The sequence below is a fragment of the Canis lupus genome, chromosome 23, assembly GCF_048164855.1.
Source record: "Canis lupus baileyi chromosome 23, mCanLup2.hap1, whole genome shotgun sequence".
Classification (NCBI taxonomy): domain Eukaryota; kingdom Metazoa; phylum Chordata; class Mammalia; order Carnivora; family Canidae; genus Canis; species Canis lupus.
In genome coordinates, this window is record NC_132860.1 from 48,368,662 (window position 1) to 48,394,957 (window position 26,296).

The following is a 26,296-nucleotide window of genomic DNA, read 5'->3' on the forward strand; positions in this document are numbered from 1 at the left end:
TCAAGCCCAACAAGAGACCTAATCACAGGACACTGAGATCATGACCTGAACTGAAATCAAGAGTTGGACGATTAACCGGCTGAACCACCCAGGCAACCCATCACTCCTCTTTATTCTTGATTTTCCTCATTCTGTCACCTAGTTTGCCATCTTCTCTGACATCACCATTTTTGTTGTTATTCTTGACATGGTCTAAATTTACATTAAAGATTGATTCAATATTCTGGCTTCCTAGGCCTTTGGGATCTACACTTCCAATAATCTACTTCTTATTTCCACATTAGTTATCTCTCATGTGCTAGATGTTTTCATTATCAATTACTACATCATCTTTGAAATCCTAACTTCATCCATACAATTCTTTCACCAAATTTACTACTTTCTCTGCTCCTTCATTTAATTGTGCCATAAACCTCAAATGGGAACTCAGCACCAGGGGTGAAAGTACTAATTTCCCTAAGGATTTCAGTCTTCTGTTTTCCAAGAAGATAATTTTATACTTATTCTTCTAATTCATAAATCTCTGGTAGTATCTTCCCTTTCTTATTCTGAGTTAAACTCACCTCTCTCAACACTTTGAGAAAATAAAGGAACCTAATTATCTGTGGCTGTGCATTTAATCTCCCTCTCACACAATTAAAATGGATGAATTTGCCTACCATACTTTAAATAGTTTGCAAGCTATTTTTATTCCACAGTAAGTTTTTGAAATTTATTTATACATAGAATGGTGTGTGTGTGTGTGTGTGTGTGTGTGTGTGTATGTTTGTGTGTTAAATGTACCATCTAACCCATCTCTACCAAGACATCATACAGATATTGTTTTATATTGTCTTCTAAGAACTTTACTTTTTGTTTTTAGCACTAACTATATGAACCATGTACAGTTGCTTTGTGTGCATGCATGTGTGTGTGTTTATGGCATGAAGCTGTGGTACATTTTCTCCATGTTTTCCCAACTGCTTTTCAGTTATACCCTTGTCATGTACAAATATGCACATATGAATAGTTCTGGGTTTTCTAGTTTGCTTCACTGTTCTTGCTCAGGAATTGCCAATCTGTTTCTTAAAAGATTAGATGGAAAGCATTTTTTTTTTTTTTTTTAGATTTTATTTATTCATTAGAGAGAGAGAGACAGAGAGAGAGGCAGAGACACAGGCTGAGGGAGAAGCTGGCTCCATGCAGAAAGCCTGATGTGGGACTTGATCCTGGGTGTCCAGGATCAGGCCCTGGGCCGAAGGCAGACACTCAACTGCTGAGCCACATAGGTGTTCCAGATAGAAAACATTTTAGGCATTGGACCATATGATCTGTGGTGACAAACTGGTATAGTACAGAATAGCTATGTTCTAATGACCCTTTATTTATAAAAAGTGATGATTGGCCTGTAGGTCCCATGTGCCAACTCTCAGTTTTGTTTAATCTTGATGTAGTATAACCCTATTTAACACCTATACTGTATGATAAATTTTACCATTTGGTAGAACATTCATACCATTTTGTTATTCTTCTTCAGAGTATTTGGGCCAGATTCAAAATTTTGTATCCCTTCATTAATTTTCAAATCAGCCTGTTAGATTTTTTTCATTCACCTTCCAAATACTCTAAGGAGATTTTCACTGGGCATGCAATATATCTGTATTTCCATTTAGTATAAATTGACATCTTTAGCTTTCCAAATTATAAATGGTATTATATTATCTCCATGTTTTTGGGTTTTCTGGAATATCTTTCAACAATATTGTATTATTTTCTACACAGATATCTTGCGTATATTTTCTTAGATTTATTCAGATGCACTAGATATTTTGATGCTATTTATGTAATTTTGTTTTTAATTTCTAACTCCATTGTAAATAAATACTATGGATTTCAAATGGAAATATGGAATGATATTAGTTATTTTTATTATATTTTAATCTTTATTGTCTTACTGCTCTTTTTTAAAAAATAAATAAATTTATTGATTTTTAAGTATTCTACACCCAATGTGGGGCTCAAACTCACACCTCTGAGATTGAGTCTCATGCTCTTGCAATTGAGCCCGTCAGGTTCCCCTGTCTTAGTAGTCTTAAGTCATTGTTTACTCTTAGCAAATACAAGGATAACTACCCTTATCTTGCTCATCACAAAATGTTCAGTGCTTATCATTGTTCCTGGAATAGATTCTCAATATGTATTTATTGACTGAATGAATGGAAAATGAATAATGAATAAATCTAAAGTGAAATGCTGAGCATTATATGATGAATGTGTATTGGAAATATTGTAAGAGAAAATAAATGCTTCTGCATTTATAAAATTAAAAGTATTAATCTAAAAACATTAAATCTATAAAATAATGATTCTTTAAAGATTTTGTTTATTTATTTATTGTTAATTAATTAATTTATTTATCTGAGAGACAAAGAATATGCAGGAGTGGGGTGGGATAGGGGGACAGCGAGAGAAAGAATCAAGTAGACTCCAACTGAGAGGGAACCCAGACTTGAGGCTTGATTTCATAACCACAAGATCATGACTGTGAGATAATGACTGTGAGATCATGACATGAACTGAAACCAGGAGTCCAGTGCTTAACTAACTGAGCCACCCAGGCACCCCAAAATAAAGATTCTTTAAATACAGTCTCGGGATAACTTATTCAGAATTACTTAGGGGCTTATTAAAATGCTGATTACTCTCCTCCACATTTGGACTGCTAATTTGGAATATTTTGTGTAAGATTCACCATCTAATAGCAAAAATTAAATATGTGTATATTTATTTTATTCAATCCACAGGCAACAAAGTATATTTCTTGAGTTCATAAACCTGAAATATTTAATTAAATTTATTAGGTGGATGCTAACAAAATACAATAGTCACCTATTTAAATGTTTAATTTACCTCTCCTAGGAAATTGCATAATACTATTACATTATGTCACAACTTCTTGCCAAGATGAAGTGTTTTAGAAGATCATCCTGTTTCAGATCTCTTATTTAGAAATCAGAGATTTGGTTTTCTAAATAGTTTTGGAAATTGGCTAAACCTCAAAATTGAAATACTACTGTTTAGAAACTACAGCTCAAATCAGACTCCCTTCAGCTGTTAGGCTCTTGTATTTGACTTGTAAGAAAATTACTTACATTTTAGCTTAATCTTTCTGTCTCCATTTTTTATGATGATGATAGGTTTAGATGCCGAGCTAGAACTCAACAATGAAATTATACCCTGTGATTTCTTTCTTTGCAACTTCTTTTGTTTAGAAATACATAAAAAGAAATTTGACATTTTCTTTTCTATTTTTGCTCAGATTTCCTACTGATGTTTTGGTTATTTCCCTCATTTTAATAGTGAATTCTTCGGTAAAATACATTTTTAACTGTTACATTTGTATACTTAGACAGCTGTTGCAACTGTGACATTCAATTGTGATTCCACTTTCCTCAGGAGAGTGTGTTTTATTTATATCTATAGAATGATTTGAGTGATTGGCTCTGTATAAACCTGGCTCTTTGGTTCCTCTGTGCTTGTATCTCTGCAGGTTGTGTGGACAGAGGAAGACTGAGGGTTATTCTTACTTTGTTTAAAAAATGATCTATTTACCTTTGGCCATTTTTTGATTAAAGCTCATGTTAGCCTCAGAGTGTTTAGACTGATTGTATAATTAATAAATGCCCCAATTCTCTGATGAGTTCTACTATTTCCTTAGTAGCCACGTCTCAATTTAAAACAAAAAGCATAAAAAACTCCAAAAACCACAGAAAGCATCTATTGATTTGTTTATATTATTTAATAGATTATTATTTATAGTCTATTTTCTCAGTTCACTGCTGCCAATATCATCTAGAAGGAAATCAACAGTTTTTTGTTTTTGTTTTTGTTTTTCAGAGGAGGGCCGCCTTCTGGTTCCCAAAAGTTTGATCTAGGCCACTTCAATGGCCAATGGAACTTCTAGTGCTTAGTAGGTGCTTAATAACAATTTGAGCTCTTAATAACTATTATTGTCAAGAACAAGGAGCATAGCACATTTCCTTAAAGAATTGAGATCCTAGAGTCCTCAGCACATACATTCTATACTCTTTAAAGAAGCAATGATTGCTTCCCATTCAAATGGAATATGTTATTCTTCATCTTGTCAGGAAAGATGAAATCTGCACAAGAAGGAAATAAATAGACTCCAAACAACAACAAAAGAATGAATTTTTGTTTTATTTCCTAGCCAGGGCATGAGTTATTAAAAGCAATCATGTATACTACATTTCCTTGCTTTCTCTTATTTCCAAATTATCTCATGTTGCTCATAGAACATCACTAATATCCAACTTTTTTCATCTGTGTATATGACGTTCACTCCTCTCTATCTGCCTTTCTGTCCCTCTTTCTGTCTCTCAACACAAAAGGACAAACTGAACATACCATATTTTTACAGTAACACAATTTATGAGAAAAGTCATCTTCTCCAAATCTTTTTTTTTTTTAATATTTAATTTATTCATTCATGAGAGACACACAGAGAGAGGCAGAGACATAGGCAGGGGGAGAAGCAGGCCCCTCTCAGGGAGCCTGGTGTGGGACTCTATCCTGGACTCCAGGACCATGCCGTGAGCCAAGAGCAGACTCTCAACCATTGAGCCACCCAGGGATCCCATCTTCTCCAAATCTTAATTGATGCATGAATACTCTTTAAAGTATAATTATAACAAGTTTTCAGAAATTCATTCCTCGTACTTTAACACGTAGGTATTACTTTTTATTCCAAATGTGTTATTTTTTATTCTGAATTTGCATCTATTATTTCCAAGACCCTTATACACCTGATAAAAGTAATTAATAATCAATTTTGGCATGTGGTTACACTGATTAAACTTTTTTGTGATTTTTCACCACAAAATTAATTTTAAAATCTGATAGCCTATAGATAGCTAAATGGTCTTTGGAGAATAATTTACAGCAATTAGATTTCAAGTTCTCCTTAATAATAATCATATTTCTTCTATTACTGATTTGTAAGGTTTGTAAAACCACACTTATTACATTCAATCAGTGCTTTTTTCAATTTTCTGATATCCTGATACTCTATTCAAACAGTCTAGGATGGGCGGAAACATAATCTGAAACCAACCTAATAAAGGCAAAACATAGTATTCATGATTTTTAATTATTCTATAGCTATAAAATTAGGGGATTCAAAAATAAGCTGTGTACTATATATTTTAGGAATGCTCATATGAAAAGCTCAGAATGTGATGTCATTGCTATTATTTCAAAATACTAAACCAAAATTTAAGTTTTATTTTTTTTCAGGCAAATTATAAGGCCTATTTCAAATATAACCACCTACAAGGTTTCATTACCACCATCACAAATGAGTCTATTCATCATTTGATTTTAATGTAGTTCTTTATCTAGGTGTCAATTGGATGATGATTTTTCCATTTATGCCAATTTAAAAAATTTCCCCTATGAGAAAAATGAATATGAGGTGAGGATTGTTAAAATCATGATTACTAAACTTCATACACTTTCACACCCTTGCAGCTGCACGGTAGATGTTTAATTTCCATTGATTAAAATATAATAATAATAATAATTTCCATTGATTTCAAAAAGAGGTCAGTTTATGGAAATGCTCTACAGGCATGCAGAGGCCTAATAAGTGCAAAATGCCTGTGAAATGCTCAATTTATGAAAACAAATTTTAGAAGATATCTAAGGAAACTATAGAAATGGAACATTTTGAGCACATCATAAAAGCCAAAAAATAAAACAAAAGCAAGCAAGCATAATAAAAATAAAACCTGAAAAAAGTATGACAAAATATGGCAACATGCAAGATTTTAGCATGTAAAGCTTTTCTACAAGTGACTATTTCTGACACAATGGAGTAAGTCCTTAGCCAGTCATTTACATCTTTTAATAGCTAACTTATTTTGTGAATTTTCCATGTGTTTTAGATAAAACTATGTATTAAATGTCACATATCAGAACTATGTATTAAATGTCACATATCAGAAACATATCAGAAACAAACGTTGTTCTATTTCTCCTATTCTTCACTTCAAAATTTGTTCCAGAATTCTCTGTATGTCTCTACATTTTCACTACCTACTTTATTATCCTTAACCTGTAGTGATATGACTTGCATTTTTAAAACGATTTTGACACAGAGAGAAAGAGCTTAAGTGGGGAGAATGGCAGGGAGAGAGAGAAGCAAGCTTCCTGCTAAGCAAGGGAGCAGAAGGCAGACACTTAACCAACTGGAGCCACATGCCCTAAGGCTTGCATTTTTACTATTCGACTGTTTATTGCAATACTAGGAGGAAGACAGGATTAGCTTCCCCCAAGGTTGGTAGAAAAGTCCATACTGGTGACATCACACACAGGCTGAGTTCCAAAAGATACCTTTTGAGGTGTTCTGGGAGAGAAAGACAGGTATCTTTTGGCTTGAACAAAAGGAGGCCCAAAGTGGTTTTGGTTTTAATTGTTGTTAAAATGCACTGGTTGTTGGGTCGAAGGTTCCCACATTAGGCTGGATTTTGTGAGGTTTGTACTTCTCCACAGCATCAAGAGAGTGAGCACTGGTGTTTTCCTATCAGATTGCTCAGATGAAGTTTACCCAGGTACAGGGCAAGTGAAGAAGAGGAAAGACTACCTGTTAGCAGTAAAAAATCCAAAATGGAGTCAGACACTGCATTACCTATTGAAGCAGTGTTCTCTGTAGAACTGATACATTTCTAATTGATAAGTCCAAATGTTTATAGGCAATCCTCATTGTTTTTCAAAACATGCTTCTCATGGTAAATGGTTCTCTGTTCTTGATCAGCCTCTTGTAGCTGAAGGAGAGGATCTTTGGAAGGGACAAATGCTCAAACTCAGGGTTCTACAATCACCTGTCGCCCAAAAAGTAAGAAGTCATACAAGAATGTGACAATTTTCTTGATCGATATATGGCTGTAATGAAAGGTGAGAAAGAAGGAATTACAATTCCCAGTGATGGCAGAAGTGTTGGGTAGACCAAATAATTGTTAATTTTGTAAACTCTCCTACATTAGTTTCCATTGAGGAAATATCTAACCAGTAATCCCACCTCGTTGGCTATATTTTCTTTCACTCTTTCATGTTTATTTCCTGTTTTTAAATATAAAGCTGTTAAATTGAGATATTCCCTATTTAACTTATTTTAATAAATTATAAATATATTTACTGCTTACTGTTTTACTAAGCATCTTTGAATACTGATGTGAGATAATCCTCCAGTGGGTTTCTCCTATTTCTACACATCTTGTGAAGTACACATTGATTTCCCTTTGTTGTTTCAAAGATATCAGTACAGAGAACAGTCTGGGAAAAGAAGATATAGTGTCTCTGGAGCAAAATAAAGACATGATAATTGTACTAATAATGAAGAAAATGTCTTCCTCCAGAGTAACAGTCATACTGCATGTGAACGTATCTACTTGTCCTCATTATGTTGCCCCAAGGGGATTGGGACTGGGGACTTGGTGGGGAAAGACGTTATTCTCTGACAATGGCTAAGCAATTGTGTGTGTGTATGTGTGTGTGAGTGTGTGCCTGTATTTATGACAACAGTTGGATGCTATCTCTCTTTACTTACACTCATTTAGAAAAATAAAAAGAAGGAAAAGAAAAGAAAGAAAGAAGGAAAAAAGAAAGAAAGAAAGAAAGAAAGAAAGAAAGAAAGAAAGAAAGAAAAACGAACAGAGAATAATGGATTAGATAATCTTCAAGATTGACTTCCACACTAATAGTCTATGTTTATAGGAACATATTTAGGCTTATATATTTGTATATCTCCCTATTTCTGTCCTTGTTTATAGAGAAATATATCTATGTTGATATCTATCTATTGTTTGAATCTCAATTAAAAACTGATAAGTGCTACAAAAAAGAAGGATGTGCATGTAAAAACGAAATGTTACATAAATGGTCAAATATCAAAAATAATATAAAATATATCAAAAATGATATAAAAACAGCAAAATGATAGTTTTGCTGTTGTTAAACACATGAACAAAACCAAATCACATGTATAATGGTGGGATGTGTTTTTAAGCAGTACTAGGAAAGCCAAGACAATAAGTGAATGGGCTCAAGGAACTTGAAGAAGGGAAGAATGGGGGAAAGCAGTGACTAAGAGGCAGAATGATGTGAGTGGTTAATAGAAATTGTGGCTTCTAGTTGTCTTCATATACTCTCATTCTGCTCTAGTAACAGAATCCAAGTTTTTTCTTGACACATCATTCGATTCTACTGTCTGAAAAATAAGAAGCCCCATCTTGGGTCATCAGGAGATGGCAGAGAGGTGAGCTGGAAGGAACAGATGTTGCTAGTAAACTCACACATCTGTCATGTCATCTGTGCTATCTTCCTTGGACTTTTTAAGTGAGAGATAAATACTTCCTCATTCAGTAAAATCATTACTTGGGAATTTTTTGTTTTAATTGTCAAATATCTTCCTTATTAATACAGGTAGGTAGAGATCTAAAATAAAGTTTTATAGATCATGTTAATGGTTTTAGATATCATTCTTAGTAAAATGGGATGTTATTGAAGGATTTGAATGTGGGTGTTTGAGGTGTTGATCTTTAACATATATATTTTTGAAAGATCAATGTCCCTAAGTATGAATAAATAGTTACTAAAAAGGTGAATCCTTTACATTACAAATCTTCTCCCAAATTATCACTAGTGATTTTGATCAACATTTTGAAAAATTACCATGACAACATGATCTATTATCAGTAACAGCTCAAAAATTATAAAGAAAGGAGGTATACATTTATCATACTCTAAAACTAACCATACATATATATACTTTGTGTACCCATAAGACTAGATCCACAATATTAGCTTCACCATTCATTAACAAGGAAGGCTTGGCAAGTTCCTTAATTTTACTAGTCAGTATATTCATCTTTTTAAGAAAAGGTAAAAATATTTGACCATTGCATAAAAATACTGTGAGATTAATAAGTTTATTTGCAAATGCTCTCTATGGCACAGGGCTCTATACCAATGACTATTTGAAATGGAAGTATAGTCATAAGACAAATTAAATATTATCCTTTTAATTTTGTCCTTTCAAAATATATGTTCTAAAAATTGAGTGAATTCAGAGTATGCTAAACAAGTAGAAATTAACGAGTTAAGTTTTCTGTCAGTTTAACAAGTGATAGTGTTTGACAACTATCACAAAAATTAATAACGATTAAGTAATACCTTCAATATTTACCATGTTAATTGCATATTGACAAGATGTATTTTACTTTGTGCATATAATTAAAATGAAATAATATGATGGCTTCAGTTGCCAGCTGTTTTCAGTTCCATCTTTACTTCCTGAACATATTTTAAAATATGACATTTGAAGTCAATCTATTTCACGTGAGTGCTATATGATACCACAAGTTTAGGCTTAAGCTACAATGTAAATCAAACATGGGAGATTTAAAGTAGAGGTGTTGGGAAAAAAATGCAACACAAACCCGGGAAGGATAATTTAAAAACAAAACAAACAAAAGAACCTTCGGTCGCTGCAATGAGAGACATCTCACAGTCTACAATATGAGTGATTCCAAATGTTGTCTCTCATCTCCAAGAATATAGGATGTTTAGAAAGGGCACCTAGAAGTATTACTTCTTGTCTCAGAGAGTGACTATTACTTAGAGATTTTCTATTCTAACAAAAAATAGGCAGTGGCTAGCATGTCACTAGATCTTATTTGAAATATTCTTTCACATTTATCATAAGTAAAATTGCCTAATACTCATTTCCTTTTAAACCCTATGTTTTTGGCACTCTAATGGTATTTTGAGTGTGTACTCTTATCTAGTGTCATACATCTTTTTAAATTGAACATTTAAAAATCCTATACCATAGTATCTGCTGCTTTGGAATTTGCTCTTTGCTAAGGATTATATATACCAATGAAAGCTGCCTCTATGATAAACATCCTTTTTTAAATAAATAAATATATATATATATATATTTATTTATTTATTTATTTATGAGAGACACAGAGAGAGAGGCAGAGACACAGGCAGAGGGAGAAGCAGGCTCCATGCAGGGAGCCCAACATGGGACTCCATGCTGGGTCTCCAGGATCACACCCTGGGTTGAAGGCGGTGCTAAACTGCTGAGCCACCAGGGCTGCCCCTGAGGCAACATCCTCATTTGAAGGAAAATGAAGTTACACTCACTGTCTCTGAAGCCTATATACATATTTGATTTTATTTAGTATTACTTGCTCTACTAAAGGGTCTTGAAAGCATTAACTCTTCTCAGATTTTGAATTTCTAGGCCTAGAATAAAATGTTTGTCATCTTGTGAGATAAGACCCTAGTGTTTACATTGTATGTTTTTTCCAAACAGGGCTCTATTAAGTTTGAAAAAAGATTAATCACTTTCTTTAAACTAAATTTGCTTTTCATTTAAAACATGTCAGTTAATATGTTTGTTAGAATTGAGTGCCTTCTGTTTTCCTTTCAATTTTTATTTGCTTTCTGACTCAAATATTTGCCTTCTTAGCATCATCTCTTGGGTTTGTCTTGTTGTGTTTCCCATAATGAAAGCTAGCAATTGAATAAATTCTGTGTATCTCTAAAGTTTTATTAAAAAATTGCACACTTTGAATATCCTATCTGAATTATATTTTCCTGTTAAATGAACATCTAATCTAGTCCCGTTCCCTATTTGATAGTCTGCATGTTCTCTCTTTATCTTTTTGTTGTTGTTGTTACTGTTTTATCTTCAGTTATAGCCTCAGATACATCAATTTTGAGACATATTCTCTAAAAGAATATAGCCCCTGTCTGTAAAATAACCATGTTACCTTCAAACTCACTCAGAAACTTTTAGGAGTATTTTATTCTAGTCTTCCTACTATTTGTATCCAAAACGTACTCAGTGTCATTAACATCTTAGAATAGCTGTTTTAAACTTTATAGATTGGGACTTCAATTGTTTTTAGAGTGGACTCTCTCCACAGCTTTAAAAGGTCACATTTCAAAAGTTTTCAGAATATTGGCTTCCTCTGAGGGTCCTTCCTGTCCACTTTCTATGATCTTTGCTCTGTCAGATTTCTCTTAGTCATGACTATGATCTAATAATAACTAAAGCAGCTCTCCATTTTCTAAGGCCTATTTTAAAAACAATTAGACTTGGTACATTTATCTATACTTTATATCTACTTTATCTTGTCTTTTAAGATAATTTCACCTTCATATATTTTTACCTCTATTGTAAGATCTCAACTTTCACCATAGAGAAATCTCTAATCTTTATCCAACTTAATTAAACTCATTTTTTTCACTCACCAATGCTTTTCAAATGATAGACAAAATATGAAGAATAAAGAAATCATTCTAGTTCTTTGTTTCAGGAGAAAAAAAAAAGCAAAAAGACTTGTTTTCCTCAGATATAGTGATCCAGTCTCAAGCATTTGTTAGAACCTCCCCCACCTTTGGACTTAGGATAATTCAGTTTTTATTCTTGTTATTATTTTAGTCCATTTTTCTTTGATGGTGTGTGTGTGTTTGTGCATGCATGTTTAATAATAGATGTCTAAACTTATCCAATTACTGATACTAATAAATACTTATAGGGGGTTTGTCAGTGCCACAATTTTAAGCTCTGAAATCTTAGGTCAAACAATATCAATTAATAAACTCTACTCCAAATCTACCTTATAACATTAATTCAAGAAATTCATAGTAATATATTGCATCCAAGATAAATATTGTGTACTTAAATGATGATGTGCATTTCTTGTCAATATTGTTTACTGATAACCTGTTTTATATGAATAACATAAAAATGGTGAGGTGTAGCTTCTTTGAGATTGGAAGATACTATTGAGGAAGATACAGGACTAGGAAAGTATAAAAGCCCAAGAGACCCTAAAACTGGTCCATGCCCAATCATCTTGCTCTCTGAAACACATGCATTCCAAGTAGGGAGTGACTTGGGGATATTTAGAAGCTGTGCTTATGACCTTCACTATGCTATCACCATGCATACTGTGTGTTGCCTGTCCTGTTTCTTATATTGATGATAAGTAAACTTGACACTGGTGAAGTTTATTGTGTTTTGTAAGTTTGATTGTCAATTTGAAATCAAAATCCCTGCCACTGGTTGAGCAGAGTGGGCATTGCCATTCAAAACATTGAAAGGGAAAATAAAATCTGAAAAAGCTACTCTTGCATTGCATGCCCCATACTTAGCTTTAACAATTTAAAACTAGGCACTTACTAAGCTCCTAGATAGCACAGAGAAAACAGCTGCCTTTAAAAATTTTAAAAGTCATGGTCTGGTTTATAGTACGACTGAAAAGCAGAGTAAAAGAAAAAAGAATATTGTTACTGAAGTTCTGCTTGGTTCAAGATGAGCCTTTGTTAGAGATATATCTAACCTTTGTCATATTTTTGTGTATTCAAAGTCAAATTACTACTGCCTTATTAAAGTTCTATTATTAAGGCCACCTGCTTTCAAAAACCTAATAATTTATGTTATGCAAATTGGCCTTTCTATGTATTTTTCCACAAATTCAATTGAACATTTCTTAAAGTTCATAGTTAATACAACAGATATTGTGCACTTAAAGTATTAAAATAATGTATTCATCTGTTTCTCCAGTCTAGAATTAATTGAAAGATAATTGCAGAAAACAAACAGATGGATATAAAAATGTTAGCATTATTTCTTACAAAAGCTAGATGGAGAATGTGATAGGTCTGTAGACAAGAGAGTATGCTAACATTTTTCTCCTAAAGTAGTTAGACATAGTGTAGAGCCTAAGCCATAGAAAGCTAGTATGGGCCTTTCCATGAGGGCTAACCCTTGCAAAATTGAGTACATGGAGAAGCAGAAATTCTGAGCTTGCTGTAGATAATTAAAATCTGCCAAAGAAGAGAGAAAAGTACTGAGTTAAATATGCTCAGCAACAATCTCATTAAGGTATGGAAACAGGAAGGGTAGGGAATAAATTTCCCTTCGAAATAACATCTCCCTGTTCCTTCCACTCTTAGTTTGTAAGTACTGTGAGGGAAGGGACAATGTTTATTTTTCTTACAATGTGTATGTGAACCTTACCCAGTACCCAATATCAGCCACTAAAACACTCTTGAAGAATGAAGAAATGAATCAAGAAAATAAAGTGAATAGGATTATTAGTGATATGTTTTTGAGGAATTAAAAAGTAGAAAGAAAAGTAAAATTTAGGCAGTTAAGGAAAATTAGATGCCTTGGGTACAAAATTAATTTATCAGCACATAAAATCATTAATTTAAGAAGTGTAAGCCAAATGTGAGAGAATTAGCAGTGATATTTTGTAATACTAGTAGCTTCTTTTTTTTAAATATTAGTAACTTTTTATTAAAAGTTAGTGACTATTTTTATTTTATTTACCTAGAATTTTAAATTTCAAATATGTGTTCTTGCAAAAGAAAAAAAAAGAAGAAACTAGTGAATTTTGAAGGAAGTATCATTGAAATACATTTTCCTTGGTAACAAGAGATAATGTAATGTAAGACTTAACCAGAGTCCTATGTTTTAGAAAGGAAAAGGTCATTCTCATCCTCCACCCATGACTTTGATAAAATTTGACATCATAAATGTAGGGATAAAAAGATCTTTAGATCAGGAAAATCACTATTTTTAGTTTAAATTCATAATAAAGTTACATGCTTAGAAAGGCAGAGAATCTTTCATTAAACAAATAATATTATTGGTTTTTAAGTTGCCACATTTGACAATGGTGGCTAAAGATATGTGGAGGTATAATGCCCAGTCCTGACTTACAAAGCTCTGATATACAGCTCTTATTATCTTCATTATAAAATCCGCACCTAGAACAGAAATGTCATAAGTATGCTCCAACAGTATTTTGAAACATCCCTAGGAGTAAGACTAAACCAAATGAAGATTTTTAGATAGATTTCTGTGATAAGTGGCAAAATTGAAAGATATACTGTAGTGAAGACATTTTTTTAGCTAAGACTGTTATCAGAGGAATCATATGCATTGTGTTAGATATACCAAAAGTGGCCTATAATATAAAGCAATGCTTGAATTAAGACGGATGATTTTCACCCATGGTCTAAGGTAGAATACTAATTGATTATACTCTCAGACAGATACTATGGCAACTAAGTCTTGCTCTGTGGGAAAAAGTGTAATACTGGCTAAGCATGGAGGCAGGACTCCAGCCGAGTAGCGGTCTTGACTTTTAAAATAAGGCTTCATTGTAATGAAGTATTCAATTACTATTCAGAAACTAAAAAAAATAAAACAACTCCACTCATATAGAACATATACATACAAAGACAAGGTCTGTAATTGAATGAGCATGCTAACATTGTGGGCTTGTTACATGAATGCACAAAATACTAAGTTTATCGCTACTCAAAAAATATAAATAAAGAGTTAAAATTAGTAATGGGGACAATGACAAGTTAGCTTTTAGTGGTAAAGTAAAATTAGCAATTAAGACAAATTTTATTTTTTCTAAAAATATAAGAAAGAAATCAAGCTTGTAAAAAATATTTGTATGTCCAGGATACTACATACTAGTTAAGGCTAAATTGGAAGCATGAAATAAAAAACAGTTGTTGTTTTTTTTAATTTTATTTATTTATGAGAGACACAGAGAAGCAGGCTCCATGCAGGGAGCCCGATCGAGCCGACTGGATCCCCGGTCTCCAGGATCAGGCCCCGAGCTGAAGGCAACGCTAAACCGCTGAGCCACCCGGGCTGCCCTAAAAGACACAGGTTAATAATGATTTAAAGAAACATCCAACCTGCCTAGGGTGTAAAAAGCTAAAAACCCCGGCAGCCTAGGTGGCTCAGCACCGCCTTCAGCCCAGGGCATGATCCTGGAGACCAGGGATCGAGTCCCAGGTCCGGCTCCCTGCATGGAGCCTGCTTCTCCCTCTGCCTGTGTCTCTTCCTCCTTCTCTCTCTCTTTCTGTGTCTCTCATGAATAAATGGATGAAATCTTAAAAAAAAAAAAAAAACTAAAAATCCAACACTCCTAACCTAACAATAATATAAAAGCAAAAAAAAAAAAAAAAAAAAAAAAATATATATATATATATATATATATATATATAAGCAAATAACCTACAAAATTAACATTTTTCTTAAACCCATCAGAGAGCTGAAATTGCAGGACAAGACAGTAGCTAGAACTTAAGGAAAGTCGGTTCCTTCCAAGGAAAATCAAGGTGTGAGTGTTTGCTTTCATGTAGTGAGCATGGGAGGAAGACAGTCATTGTATATGTGGCCTCCATGAACATTTTCAATGCATTGCTAAAGGCTGGATGTTGCCTGACAGGTGAGTGTAGAACCTCAGTGGCCAACTGACATAAGAAAAATTATTTTCCATTTACATACTCTTCCACTGGTTTTCCTGAGGTATTCAGAAAAAAGATTGAGGGAAGGAAGGAAGACAGCAGAAGGCATTCCTGGGTAGTGCAGAACTGAAGAAGGCTGCAGTCACCACGCTGGGCAAAACACAAAATCCCAATCACATCCTTCTGACCTAAGGAACAAAGGTGTGAGTAAACATAGAGGAACAAAGACAGTTTTTTTTTTTAATTGGGAGGATTAATTAGGGTTTTATTGATTCACTTCATATTTGATTCTGTAATTTTACCCACTTCTTAAATAATAAAATACATTTAAAAAGTCACTGGTTTTTAAATTATTTTTCTCTAGATGTGGCACATCCCAAGGGTGTATTAAATATTTTATTTCAACTACAAATAATGGGTGTTAAAATCTCAAATGAGATAGTTTAAATGTTTCCCTAAAATATTGAATAGGGTGAATGGGTGATGGGCACTCAGGGGGGCACCTAACGGGATGAGCACTGGGTGTTATTCTGTATGTTGGTAAATTGAACACCAATAAAAAATTAATTTATTAAAAAATAAAATAAAATATTGAATAATATGACAAAAAGAAATTTTAAAAACTAAAAAAAAAGTATCACAGATTTTCCTTCTTAGATTTGCTCCAAGAAAAGTTGATTTTTTTTTTCTTTTTTGAATATTTATTTATTTGAGAGATTGAAGAAAGCACACAGTGGATGGAGAGCCGAGGCAAAGGGAGAGAGAGAATCTCAAGCAGACTCCCCAGTGAGTGAGGAGTCCAAAAGTAGGGTTCAATGTCATGATCCTGAGATCATGATTTGAGCTGAAATCAAGAATGGGGTGCTTAACTGACTAAACTGCCCAGGTAAACCCAAAGTTAATGTTTTCTAGGTAATCTAGATAACCCATCCCCACGGAGGCTGCTGCCACCCCTAATCCTAACCACCACCCTCAGCACTATTGACTATAGATCACATGAACTTCTTTATTTCCATCATAATATTTCTTACATACACACGCTGTTCTAGATATACTATACTCGTGAATTCATCAATATTGCCCAGTAAATAAAAAACTATTTAAAAGACAATTGACATTAAAATGCCAAGCTTTATTTTTGCCACTAATTAAGTCCAAGAATGATACAGAAAATCTGTAAATTCATTATAGGTCTAGTCTTCTTTTGCATTGTTACTTAACTCTCTTAAGGTGTCACTCTCATCCTTATGATTTAACTTACTTCGAATGCATATCTGCATTTCATCCAGCAGAGATGGTAACAAAAGAAAAGAAATTACTTCCCTAACATCGAAGTTGCTTCTTAGAAGTTTCCTAGATAATTTTGACTTCTATTTCATTGACCATATTTAGCTATTAGAGAGATGGGGAAATATCGCTTTTTCGGGTCAGTGATATGATAAGCTAAAATTTGGTGGGTTTAATATCTAGAAAAAAAATGAAGTTGAAAAGTCAAGGATTAACCAAAAAAGTGCCATCATCGTTGGACTTTTATCACTGTTCAATTTTCTTTTTCTGGGTGTTTAAAAGTTAGCAGAGTAGCCTACAATATTTTTACTGAAAAAAATAATAAAGAAAATCTTTGCAAATAATGAAATAGTAATAGTGCATATTTTAAGATTACCTAACTAGAGCACAATTAAACATAAATCTGTAGATTTGATTTTACTGAAAACATATTGGACAGTTTCATGCAACTAGGTTGAAAGAGGAATGAGTATTCTTAATAATGTAAAATAATAATATAGATCATAAGATTTTAGTGATTTAAAAGTCTTGGAGATTTTAAAATTCTAATTCTTTATAAAGAAGGAAGTTAAAGTGCATAGAGTTTTAAATGTCTTTCTTAAATTCACAATGCTAGGTAATAAAAGAGATAGGAGTGGATACCAGTCTCATTTCCACCTATGCTTTTATTCTATTCCATGCTGTCAGATTGAGTTTTTTTATAATGCTATCACTTAAATAAGAGGGCTCATCTCAATGTCTAGTGTGTTTGCCCAATGTGGACAAAAAGCTATTTTTGATTGGCTGTCATTTCTTGCTCAGACTCTATTATGTGAAGTGGTGACTGAAGTTTATACATGTTCAGAGGACAGAGTGATGTGGGGAACGTGTTGGGGATTAGAGAAGCGAATTCATCTTGGGAATTTGAAACATAGAAAATGAGTATCTGTGTCCCTAGCATACTTTGAGCTGCTTCTTCCCTGTTTTATTTGAGCTGAAGAAATGGATGTCCAGTGACAAGAAGATTCTTGGAATAGCTGCCACTTTCCTGGAAGTATCAGTCAGATACTTAATACAGAATCTCCTCAAGTCAATATATAAATCAAAGCAGTCAATAGCCTTAAGATGGTACTAAACTGCAACTGGGATTAAACAGAATTATAAGAGTGTATATGAATTCCAGAACACCTAGCTGGCTGACAGCATAGATTCACTTCCCCAAATTAATTCATCTTGCAACAATGTGATTCCAAAATATGTATGATTTAATATTTTGGACTCCATCATGTCAGAATGTTACTGTTATCATAACCAGTCTTGCCATTCAGGCCAATATAAGTACAGCTATACAAATCATTCAAATAATTCAAATTTGTTTATACCAGTTGTAAGTAGCCACTGGCCTAATCTCTGCAGCCTCTTTGAGATCAAATTTGGGTCAAAGCTAGATTTATTCAAATACAGGAATTAAAATAATGACTCAGCATAATAAATATTTAAACTTATAAAATAATAATTTTATATAGTAATACAATGCTATCCCAAATATTTTGCTTGACTTTATTCATTTTAAGAAATATGATTTGCTTTATAAGTTTGTATTAAAAGGTTTAAGATTGAATATAAAAAATCTTAACAATGAACAAGGAATAGTGGAAAGGAAGGTGTGCGGGGGATTGGAGTGACTGGGTGATGGGCACCGAGGGGGGCCCTTGACAGGATGAGCACTGGGTGTTATGCTATATGTTGGCAAATTGAACTCCAATAAAAATATATATAAAAAATCTTAACAATAAATCATTTAGTAATGAAAATAGTATAAGTGGCCAATGGCCACTGTAAAATTTACTATGAAATTTCTGGTTTTATTTATGATTGTTTTGCCCCAAATATGGCTAGGCTGCATTGAATAACTCCCACATAATCAGAGATTCAAGTCTAATGCCCAGGGACATATTAGTAAGGCATAGCTATTTTTCTATATTGAGGAGACAGGGATCAGATTCAAGGAGGCTGTGGAAGTTGTAATCTATGGGATAAATTAAGGAGAGAAAGGAAATATATAATTAAAAAGATCCAGAAATCTGAAAAAAAGGTTTTGAGGCTATACCAAGGCTTGCATACATAGGGTGAAACTCCATGAACCTGGAAAAGAATGATCAGAAAGCTTATGTTGAACAATTTCCATGCAGGACTTAGAGACATTCAAGTTCTACCAATCAATGTTGAAAAGCCTCATAAACACCAAGGACATTCAAAAGAGAAACTGCAAGTGTTATTGTTCCTTAGTAAGCGAGTAAACCTGAAATAAAGGTTCTATTCTCAACAAATGTTAAAAACAAGTCAGTAGAGAATCAAGGAGCTCTGTAAATAAAATAACTTCTTATCAGAACAAAGTCCAATACTGATAAAACAAAATAATAATAAATTACACTATTCAAAAAAGTAAAATTCATGATGTGAAGATTCTGATACAGAAATTATTAGACCTTTCCAAAATCAGGAAAATGTGATCCAGAAACAGGAGAAAAATCAGTAACCAGAAAGAGATCCAGAAGTTTTAAAATTATGAGATTAGCAGGCAGTCTTTAAAGTATTATATATGCTCACAGACTTAAAGAAAAGCATGAATAGAAAAAGGAGAGAAATGGAAGACTTAAAACTGAATTAAGTGAATCTTCCAGAGAAGAGCATATGTTGTCTGTACTAGGAAGTCCACTGGCAAGGATTAATTGCAGATTAAATATTGCAGAAGGAAATATCAGTAACTTGAAAACATAATAATAGAAACTATGCACTGAAATAGAGGAAAAAGATTGGAAGAAATAAGCTGAGTTTCAGTGTATGTGAGATAATATCAAATAGTCTAATCTTCATGAGTTTGAGTCCCCAAATGAGAAGTGAGAAAGCAGAGAAGAAGAAGAAGAAGAAGAAGAAGAAGAAGAAGAAGAAGAAGAAGAAGAAGAAGAAGAAGAAGAAATAAAGATCATTTTTTCTTTAATTGAGAAACCACAGAAAGAAATAGCCAAATATGTAATCATACTGAGACATTTTAATACATCTCCCTCAGTAACTGTCAGCTCATCAAGAGAAAATTCAAGACTATGAAGCTTCTGCCTGTTTCTCATGGGACACTTGCCCCACAGGAAGCCAGTCACCATGTAAGAAGTTCAACTATTCTGAAACTGCCATCTGGAGAGGCCATATATAAACACTTAAAAGCCTCAGATGTGCTCCCTACAGAAAACCAGTATCAACCCACGGCAATGCAAGTAAGCAGTATTAGATGTCAGCTCAACTGAAAATTCAGGGGACTGCTTTCTTAGCCACTATTTAAGCATTATCCCATAAAAAATCCAGCTAAGCTGTCCCCAAATTCCTGATCCACAATATAAAATTATCATTTAAAGCTGCTAAATTTTGACCAATTTACTTATCCAGAAATTGATCATTGAAACAGTAATAAATTCATAATTAAAAATTATTACAAACATATACATTCCCATGGCCTCCATACTGAGATGGCTTCAATGGCCAATTCAACTAGCATTTTTATTATTTTATTTATTTATTTTTCTAGATTTTATTTATTTATTTGAGGGGGAGAGAGCATAAACGGAGGGAAGTGGTAGAGGAAGAGGGAAAAGCAGACTCCTCACTGAGCAGGGAGCCCAATGAGGGACAAAATCCCAGGACCCTGGAATCATGACCTGAGCCCAAGGCAAATGTTCAATCAACTGAGCCACCCAGGAGCCTTCAACAAATACTTTTAAAAAGAAAAAAATGTCAACACTTCCAGAAACCAGGATAAGGTGATCAATTATTGTATTATTTCATGACATTAGCCTAACTTTGTTATTAAAAACCTGATATATAAATGACAGGAAATTAAGACAAAAATAATGTTGATCTCACTTTTGATCATGCTTGCAAAAATCTTAATCAATATACTAACTATATACACAGCAATAGGCAGGTGATTAGATATATATATAGAGAGATGATAGATAATAAGCAAACCAGGTTTTTTCCTTCTGGAATACAGCATTGTTTTGACATTTGAAAATCTATCAGTGAGAGTTAACATATTAACAGAATAAAGAAGAAAAATAAATGATTATTACAATAGATTCAGGAAAAACATGTAATGAAATTCAACATCCATTGATGATAAATAGTTTTAGCAAACTAATTTTGCTGCATGTCTGTTTGGATTGTAATTAGGTATAGCCACTGGGGAAAACTATTTTGATACTGTCTGTCAACTTTGCACATATGCCTACCCAATGGCTCTGAATTTTTACTCCTAGGTTTATACTCAATATACATGCACATAAGTTATAAAATACACGTCTAAAATTTTCTTAGCTGCATCATTTGAAAGAATACCAAATTGGAAACAATCCAAATGTCCATCAATATTTGAATGAATAAATAAACTGTGTTTTTATTCATACAGTGAAATACTGCATAGCAGTAAAAATAAACATATACCAGTAAGAATATAGATTAATATATGTAAAATGTTGAATGAATAAAAGCTAGACATAAAGGAATACACATCATATGGTACCATTTCCTAAAGTCCCCTTTTGTAGTTATTTAACACTTTCAATAAAAATGTTTTCTATATGTGTATATGGTCTAGATTATCAACTTCAAACAGTGCTGAAATTCCTAGAAATTAATGTTCAAATGTAAAAGGAAATTAATATTTTTGAATTCTCTGGGTGGGAAATATTTCCAGTTCTCAATGAGAAAACAATTTGTCTGGTGCATTTCCAAATCCCACATGGCAGAATTAATAATGACTCCTAAATGGTGGCTCCTAAAAGGCGTCCATGTCTTAATCTCTATAACCTATGGACATTTAACCTCATATGGTGAAAGGGACTTCATGATATAACTAATTTAAGGATTTTAAGGTGGGTAGATTATCTTGAATGATCTAAGTAGGTTTAACACAACAAGCATTTTATAAGATTGTAGGAGAGCCAGAGTGAATAAGTAACACAGAAACAGAGTGATGTGGGGCAAATGATCCAAGGACTGAAGGCAGCTTCTAGAAGCTGGAAAGGGCATGGGATCACAGAATCTCCCCAGACATAGCAGATGGAAGATAACTGTGCTAACACACTTTAGACTTAAGAACTTCAGAATTGAAAAATTAAAATTTATGTTGTTTTAAGCCACTAAATGTGTAGCAGTTTATTATAGCAGCCATAGGAAAGGAATCATCATTTCTAGAATTAGGGAAAACTGCCCAGAGCCTAATTATTTTTTTTCTTAAAAGTGTCTACTGATTGAGTTCAAATCTAACAGATTATGGATTCCAGTCAACTGGCTTGTGTAAAAAATTAAATTAAATTAAATTAAATTAAATTAAATTAAATTAAATTAAATTTTTAGGCAATTGGCAACAAGATTTCACCCATCTACTATCTTGACCTCAAATACTATTAAGTTTCTGCTAGAGTCTTTGTACAATTCAAAGCAATGGGTTTTTAAAAGACAAATGTTTGGTATGACAATTCTATGGCCTGCATATAAATGTGTTTTCCTTTAAACAATTAAAAAAAAACTTCTTTAGAGCATTTTTTTTTTTTTGGAAAATTTAGTAGTGAACTTCATGAACCACTTGATGCCAAACTAATACAATATATGAGACCTTGGATGAAATATTTCAGAACAAAACAGTTGATGAAGATATTTCTATTTTATTCAAAGCATGAGGGAAGTTTCACTCTGAGACTGACTAAAGTAAGAACTGAGGACATTTTAAAGTCTAATTTAAGTAAAGACTTTTAAGTAAAGATTTAAATACTATCAACCTGGGAAAGTTCAATAATTCTTTGGCCTTTATTTTTGTGTGTGTGTGTGTGCTTGCGTGTTTTGGACTTCTACTTTCAAGAGAACTAATCTTTTAGTCTTAAAATTTTTCTGAGATTTTGATCATATAAAGAGTTTATATGCAAATTTGACATTTATAAAAAATATTGTCACCAAGCTACTAAAGCTCTAAGGATGACATTGAAGTCACCTGTTAAATTACTACAGTGCATAAACTGATGTACTATGCTGTGCAAAAATGGCAGAAAATATAAAGTTAAAAACAGCACAAATGATTACTTTTAAGACCTGTATACAAATTATCCTTGGATTCTACTTAAGTGATATATTGATTTAGTGCATTCCAAAGCTTTTTTTGTTTCTAAAACCCATTATATATACTTGTGACCTCCTGAGGATACTCAAAGGAACATTAAGTAGAGTTCAGGAGAGACACGGAAATAGAAATACATCTGCCATAACAGACTGCTCACCTATTCCTAAAAGACCATCTATACCCAGATGGACAGTGAGCCATATGGTGAAATCTAACATAATCAGAGGAAATGAGCTCAGGTGTATGTGTGTGTGTGTTGGTGTGTGTGTATTGAAAAATTCAATTTATTTTATTGCTTTGTGTAAATTTTTATTTCAGTTCTGGTTAATTAAACATATAGTGTAATATTGGTTTCAGTAGTAGAAATTAGTGATTTATCACCTACATTTAACACTCAGTGCTCAATAAAATACTGCCCTCCTAAATACCCATCAGTCATTTAGCCTATCCCTTGCATACCTTCCCTCCATCAACTCTCAGTTTATTCTCTATAGTTAAGAGGTTTTTCTATGCTTTGCTTCCTTCTTTTTAATATTTTTCCTTCCCCTATGTTCATCTGTTTAGTTTCTTAAATTCCACATATGAAAGTATATGGTATTTGTGTTTCTCTGATTGACTTGTTTTGCTTCACCTAATACACTCTACCTTCATCCATATCATTGCAAATGCCATGATTTCATTCTTTTTGATGGATGAGTCATATTCCATTGTGTGTGTGTGTGGGGGGGGGGGGCATTTGGACTCTTTCCATAATACATAAGGGTGCATGTGCCCCTTACAATCACTATTTTTATATCCTTTGGGTAAAATAAGTATTTTTATATCCTTTGGTAGTACAATTGTTGGGTCATAAAGTATTTCTAACTTTTTGAGGAACCTCCATACTGTATTCCAGATTGGCTACATCAGTTTTCATTCCCAGCAACAATGTAAGAGGGTCCCATCTCTGTATCCTTGTCAAAATCTCTTGTTTCTTTTGTTGCTAATTTTTGCCATTCTAATAGGTATGAGGTGGCATCTCATGGTGGTTTTGATTTGCATTTCCCTGATGATGAGTGATGTTTAGCATCTTTTCATGTGTCTGTTGGCCATCTAGATATCTTCTTTGGAAATATGTATTTTCATGTCTTCTGCCCATTTCTTAACTGGATTATTTGTTTTTGAGTGTTAAGTTTGCTAAGTTATTTATAGATTTTGGATACTAACCTTTTATCAGATGTGTCTTTTGCAAATATTTTCTCCCATTCTGTAGGCTGACTTTTAGTTTTGTTGATTGTTTCCTTCACTGTAGAGAAGCTTTTTATCTTAATTAAGTCCCAATAATTCATTTTTGCTTTTGTATCTCTTGTCTCAGGCAACACATCTAGTAAGAAGTTACTACTGCTTATGTCAAAGAGGTTGCTGTCTGTGTTCTACTCTACGATTTTGATTGTTTCCTTCCTCACATTTAGATCTTTCATCCTTCTTGAATTTGTTTTTGTGTATGGTATAAGAAAATGGTCCATGGGGAACCTGGGTGGCTCAGTTGGTTAAGCATCTGCCTTTGGCTCAGGTCACGGTCTCAGGTTCCTGGAATCGAGCCCCGTGTGAGGCTCTCTCCTCAGTAGGGAGTCTACTTTTCCCTCTGCCTCTCCCCACTGCCATGTTCTCACTGTCTCTCTCTTTCTCTAATAAATAAAAATAAAACCTTAAAAAAAAAGAAAGTGGTCCAGTTTCATTCTTCTGCATGTGGCTGTCCAGTTTTCTCAGCACCATTTATTGAAGAGACTGTATTCTTTCCATTGGATATTCTTTTCTGCTTTGTTGAAGATGAGCTGACCATACAGTTGTGGGTCCATTTCTGGGTTTTCTATTTTGTTCCACTGATCTATATGTTTACGTGCCAGTACCATACTGTCTTGATGATCACAGCTTTGTAATATAGCTTGAGATCCAGAAATGTGATGCCTCCAGCTTTACTTTGCCCTTTCAAGATTGCTTTGGCTATTCAGGGTCTTTTGTGGTTCCGTACAAATTTTAGGATTGTTTGCTCTAGCTCTGTGAAAAATGCTGGTGGTATTTTGATAGAGATTACGTTAAATGTGTAGATCGCTCTGGGTAGTTTATAGACATTTAAACAATGTTCTTCTAATCCATGAGCATGGAATGTCTTTTAACTTCTTCCTGTTCTCTCCAGTTTCTTTCATAAGTGTTCTATAGTTTTCAGAGCACAGATCATTTTTCTCTTTGGTTAGGTTTTTTCCAAGGTATCTTACATTTGGTACAATTGTAAATGGATTGTTTCCTTGATCTTTTTCCTCTGCTTCATTATTGGTGTATGGAAATGCACATTAATTTTATATCCTGCAACTTTGCTGAATTCATGTATCCTAGCAATTTTGTGGTGGCATCTTTTTAGTTTTCTACATAGAATACCATGTCATTTGTAAATAGTGAAAGTTTGGCTCCTTCCTTGCTGACTTGGATGCGTTTTATTTCTTTTTGTTGTCTGATTGATGTGGCTAGGATTTCCAGAACTTCGTTTAACAATGGTAAGAGTGGATGTCCCTGTTTTGTTCCTGACTGAAAAGGAAAACTCCGTTTTTCCACATAGAGGATGATATTAGCTGTGGGCCATTCATATATGGCTTTTATGATGTTGAAGTATGTCCCATTTTTTCCTACTTTGCTAAGGTTTTTTTTTTTTTTAATCAAGAATGGATACTGTATTTTGCCAAAGGTTTTTTTCTACATCAACTGAGAGGATCATATGGTTCTTATCCTTTCTTTTTTTTAACATGGTGTATCACATTGATTGATTTGTGAATTTTGAACCAATCCTGCAGCTCAGGAATACATCCCACATGAGAATAGTGAATAATTCTTTGAATGTACCATTGGGTTTGATTTGCTATTATCTTGTTGAAAATGTTTGCATCCAAGATCATCAGGGATATTGGCCTGTAATTCTCCTTTTTACGGAACTCTTTGTCTGTTTTTAGAATCAAGATAATGTTGGCTTTGTAGAATGAGTTTGGAAGTTTTCCTTTCTATTTCTACTTTTGGGGGCAGTTTGAGAAGAATAGATATTAACTCTTCTTTAAATGCCTAATAGAATTCCCCTGGGAAGCCAGGGCTTTGTTTGTTGGGATATTTTTATTTCCTCATTCAATCTCTTTGCTTGTTATGAGTCTGTTCAAATTTCTATTTCATTCTACTTCAATTTTGGTAGTTTATAAATTGCTAGGAATTATACATTTCTTCCAGATTTCCTTATTTGTTGACATATAATTTATCATAGCATTTTCTTATCATTATTTGTATTTCTGTGGTGTTGGTTGTGATCTCTTCTCTTTCATTCACTATTTTATTTAGGTCCTTTCTCTTTCCATTTTGATAAGTCTGGTTAGGGATTTATTACCTTTATTAATTTCTTAAAACAATCAACTCTTAGTTTTTTTGACATCTTTTACTGGGTTTTTGTCTGTTTCTATTTTGTTAATTTCTGCTCTAATCTTAATTATT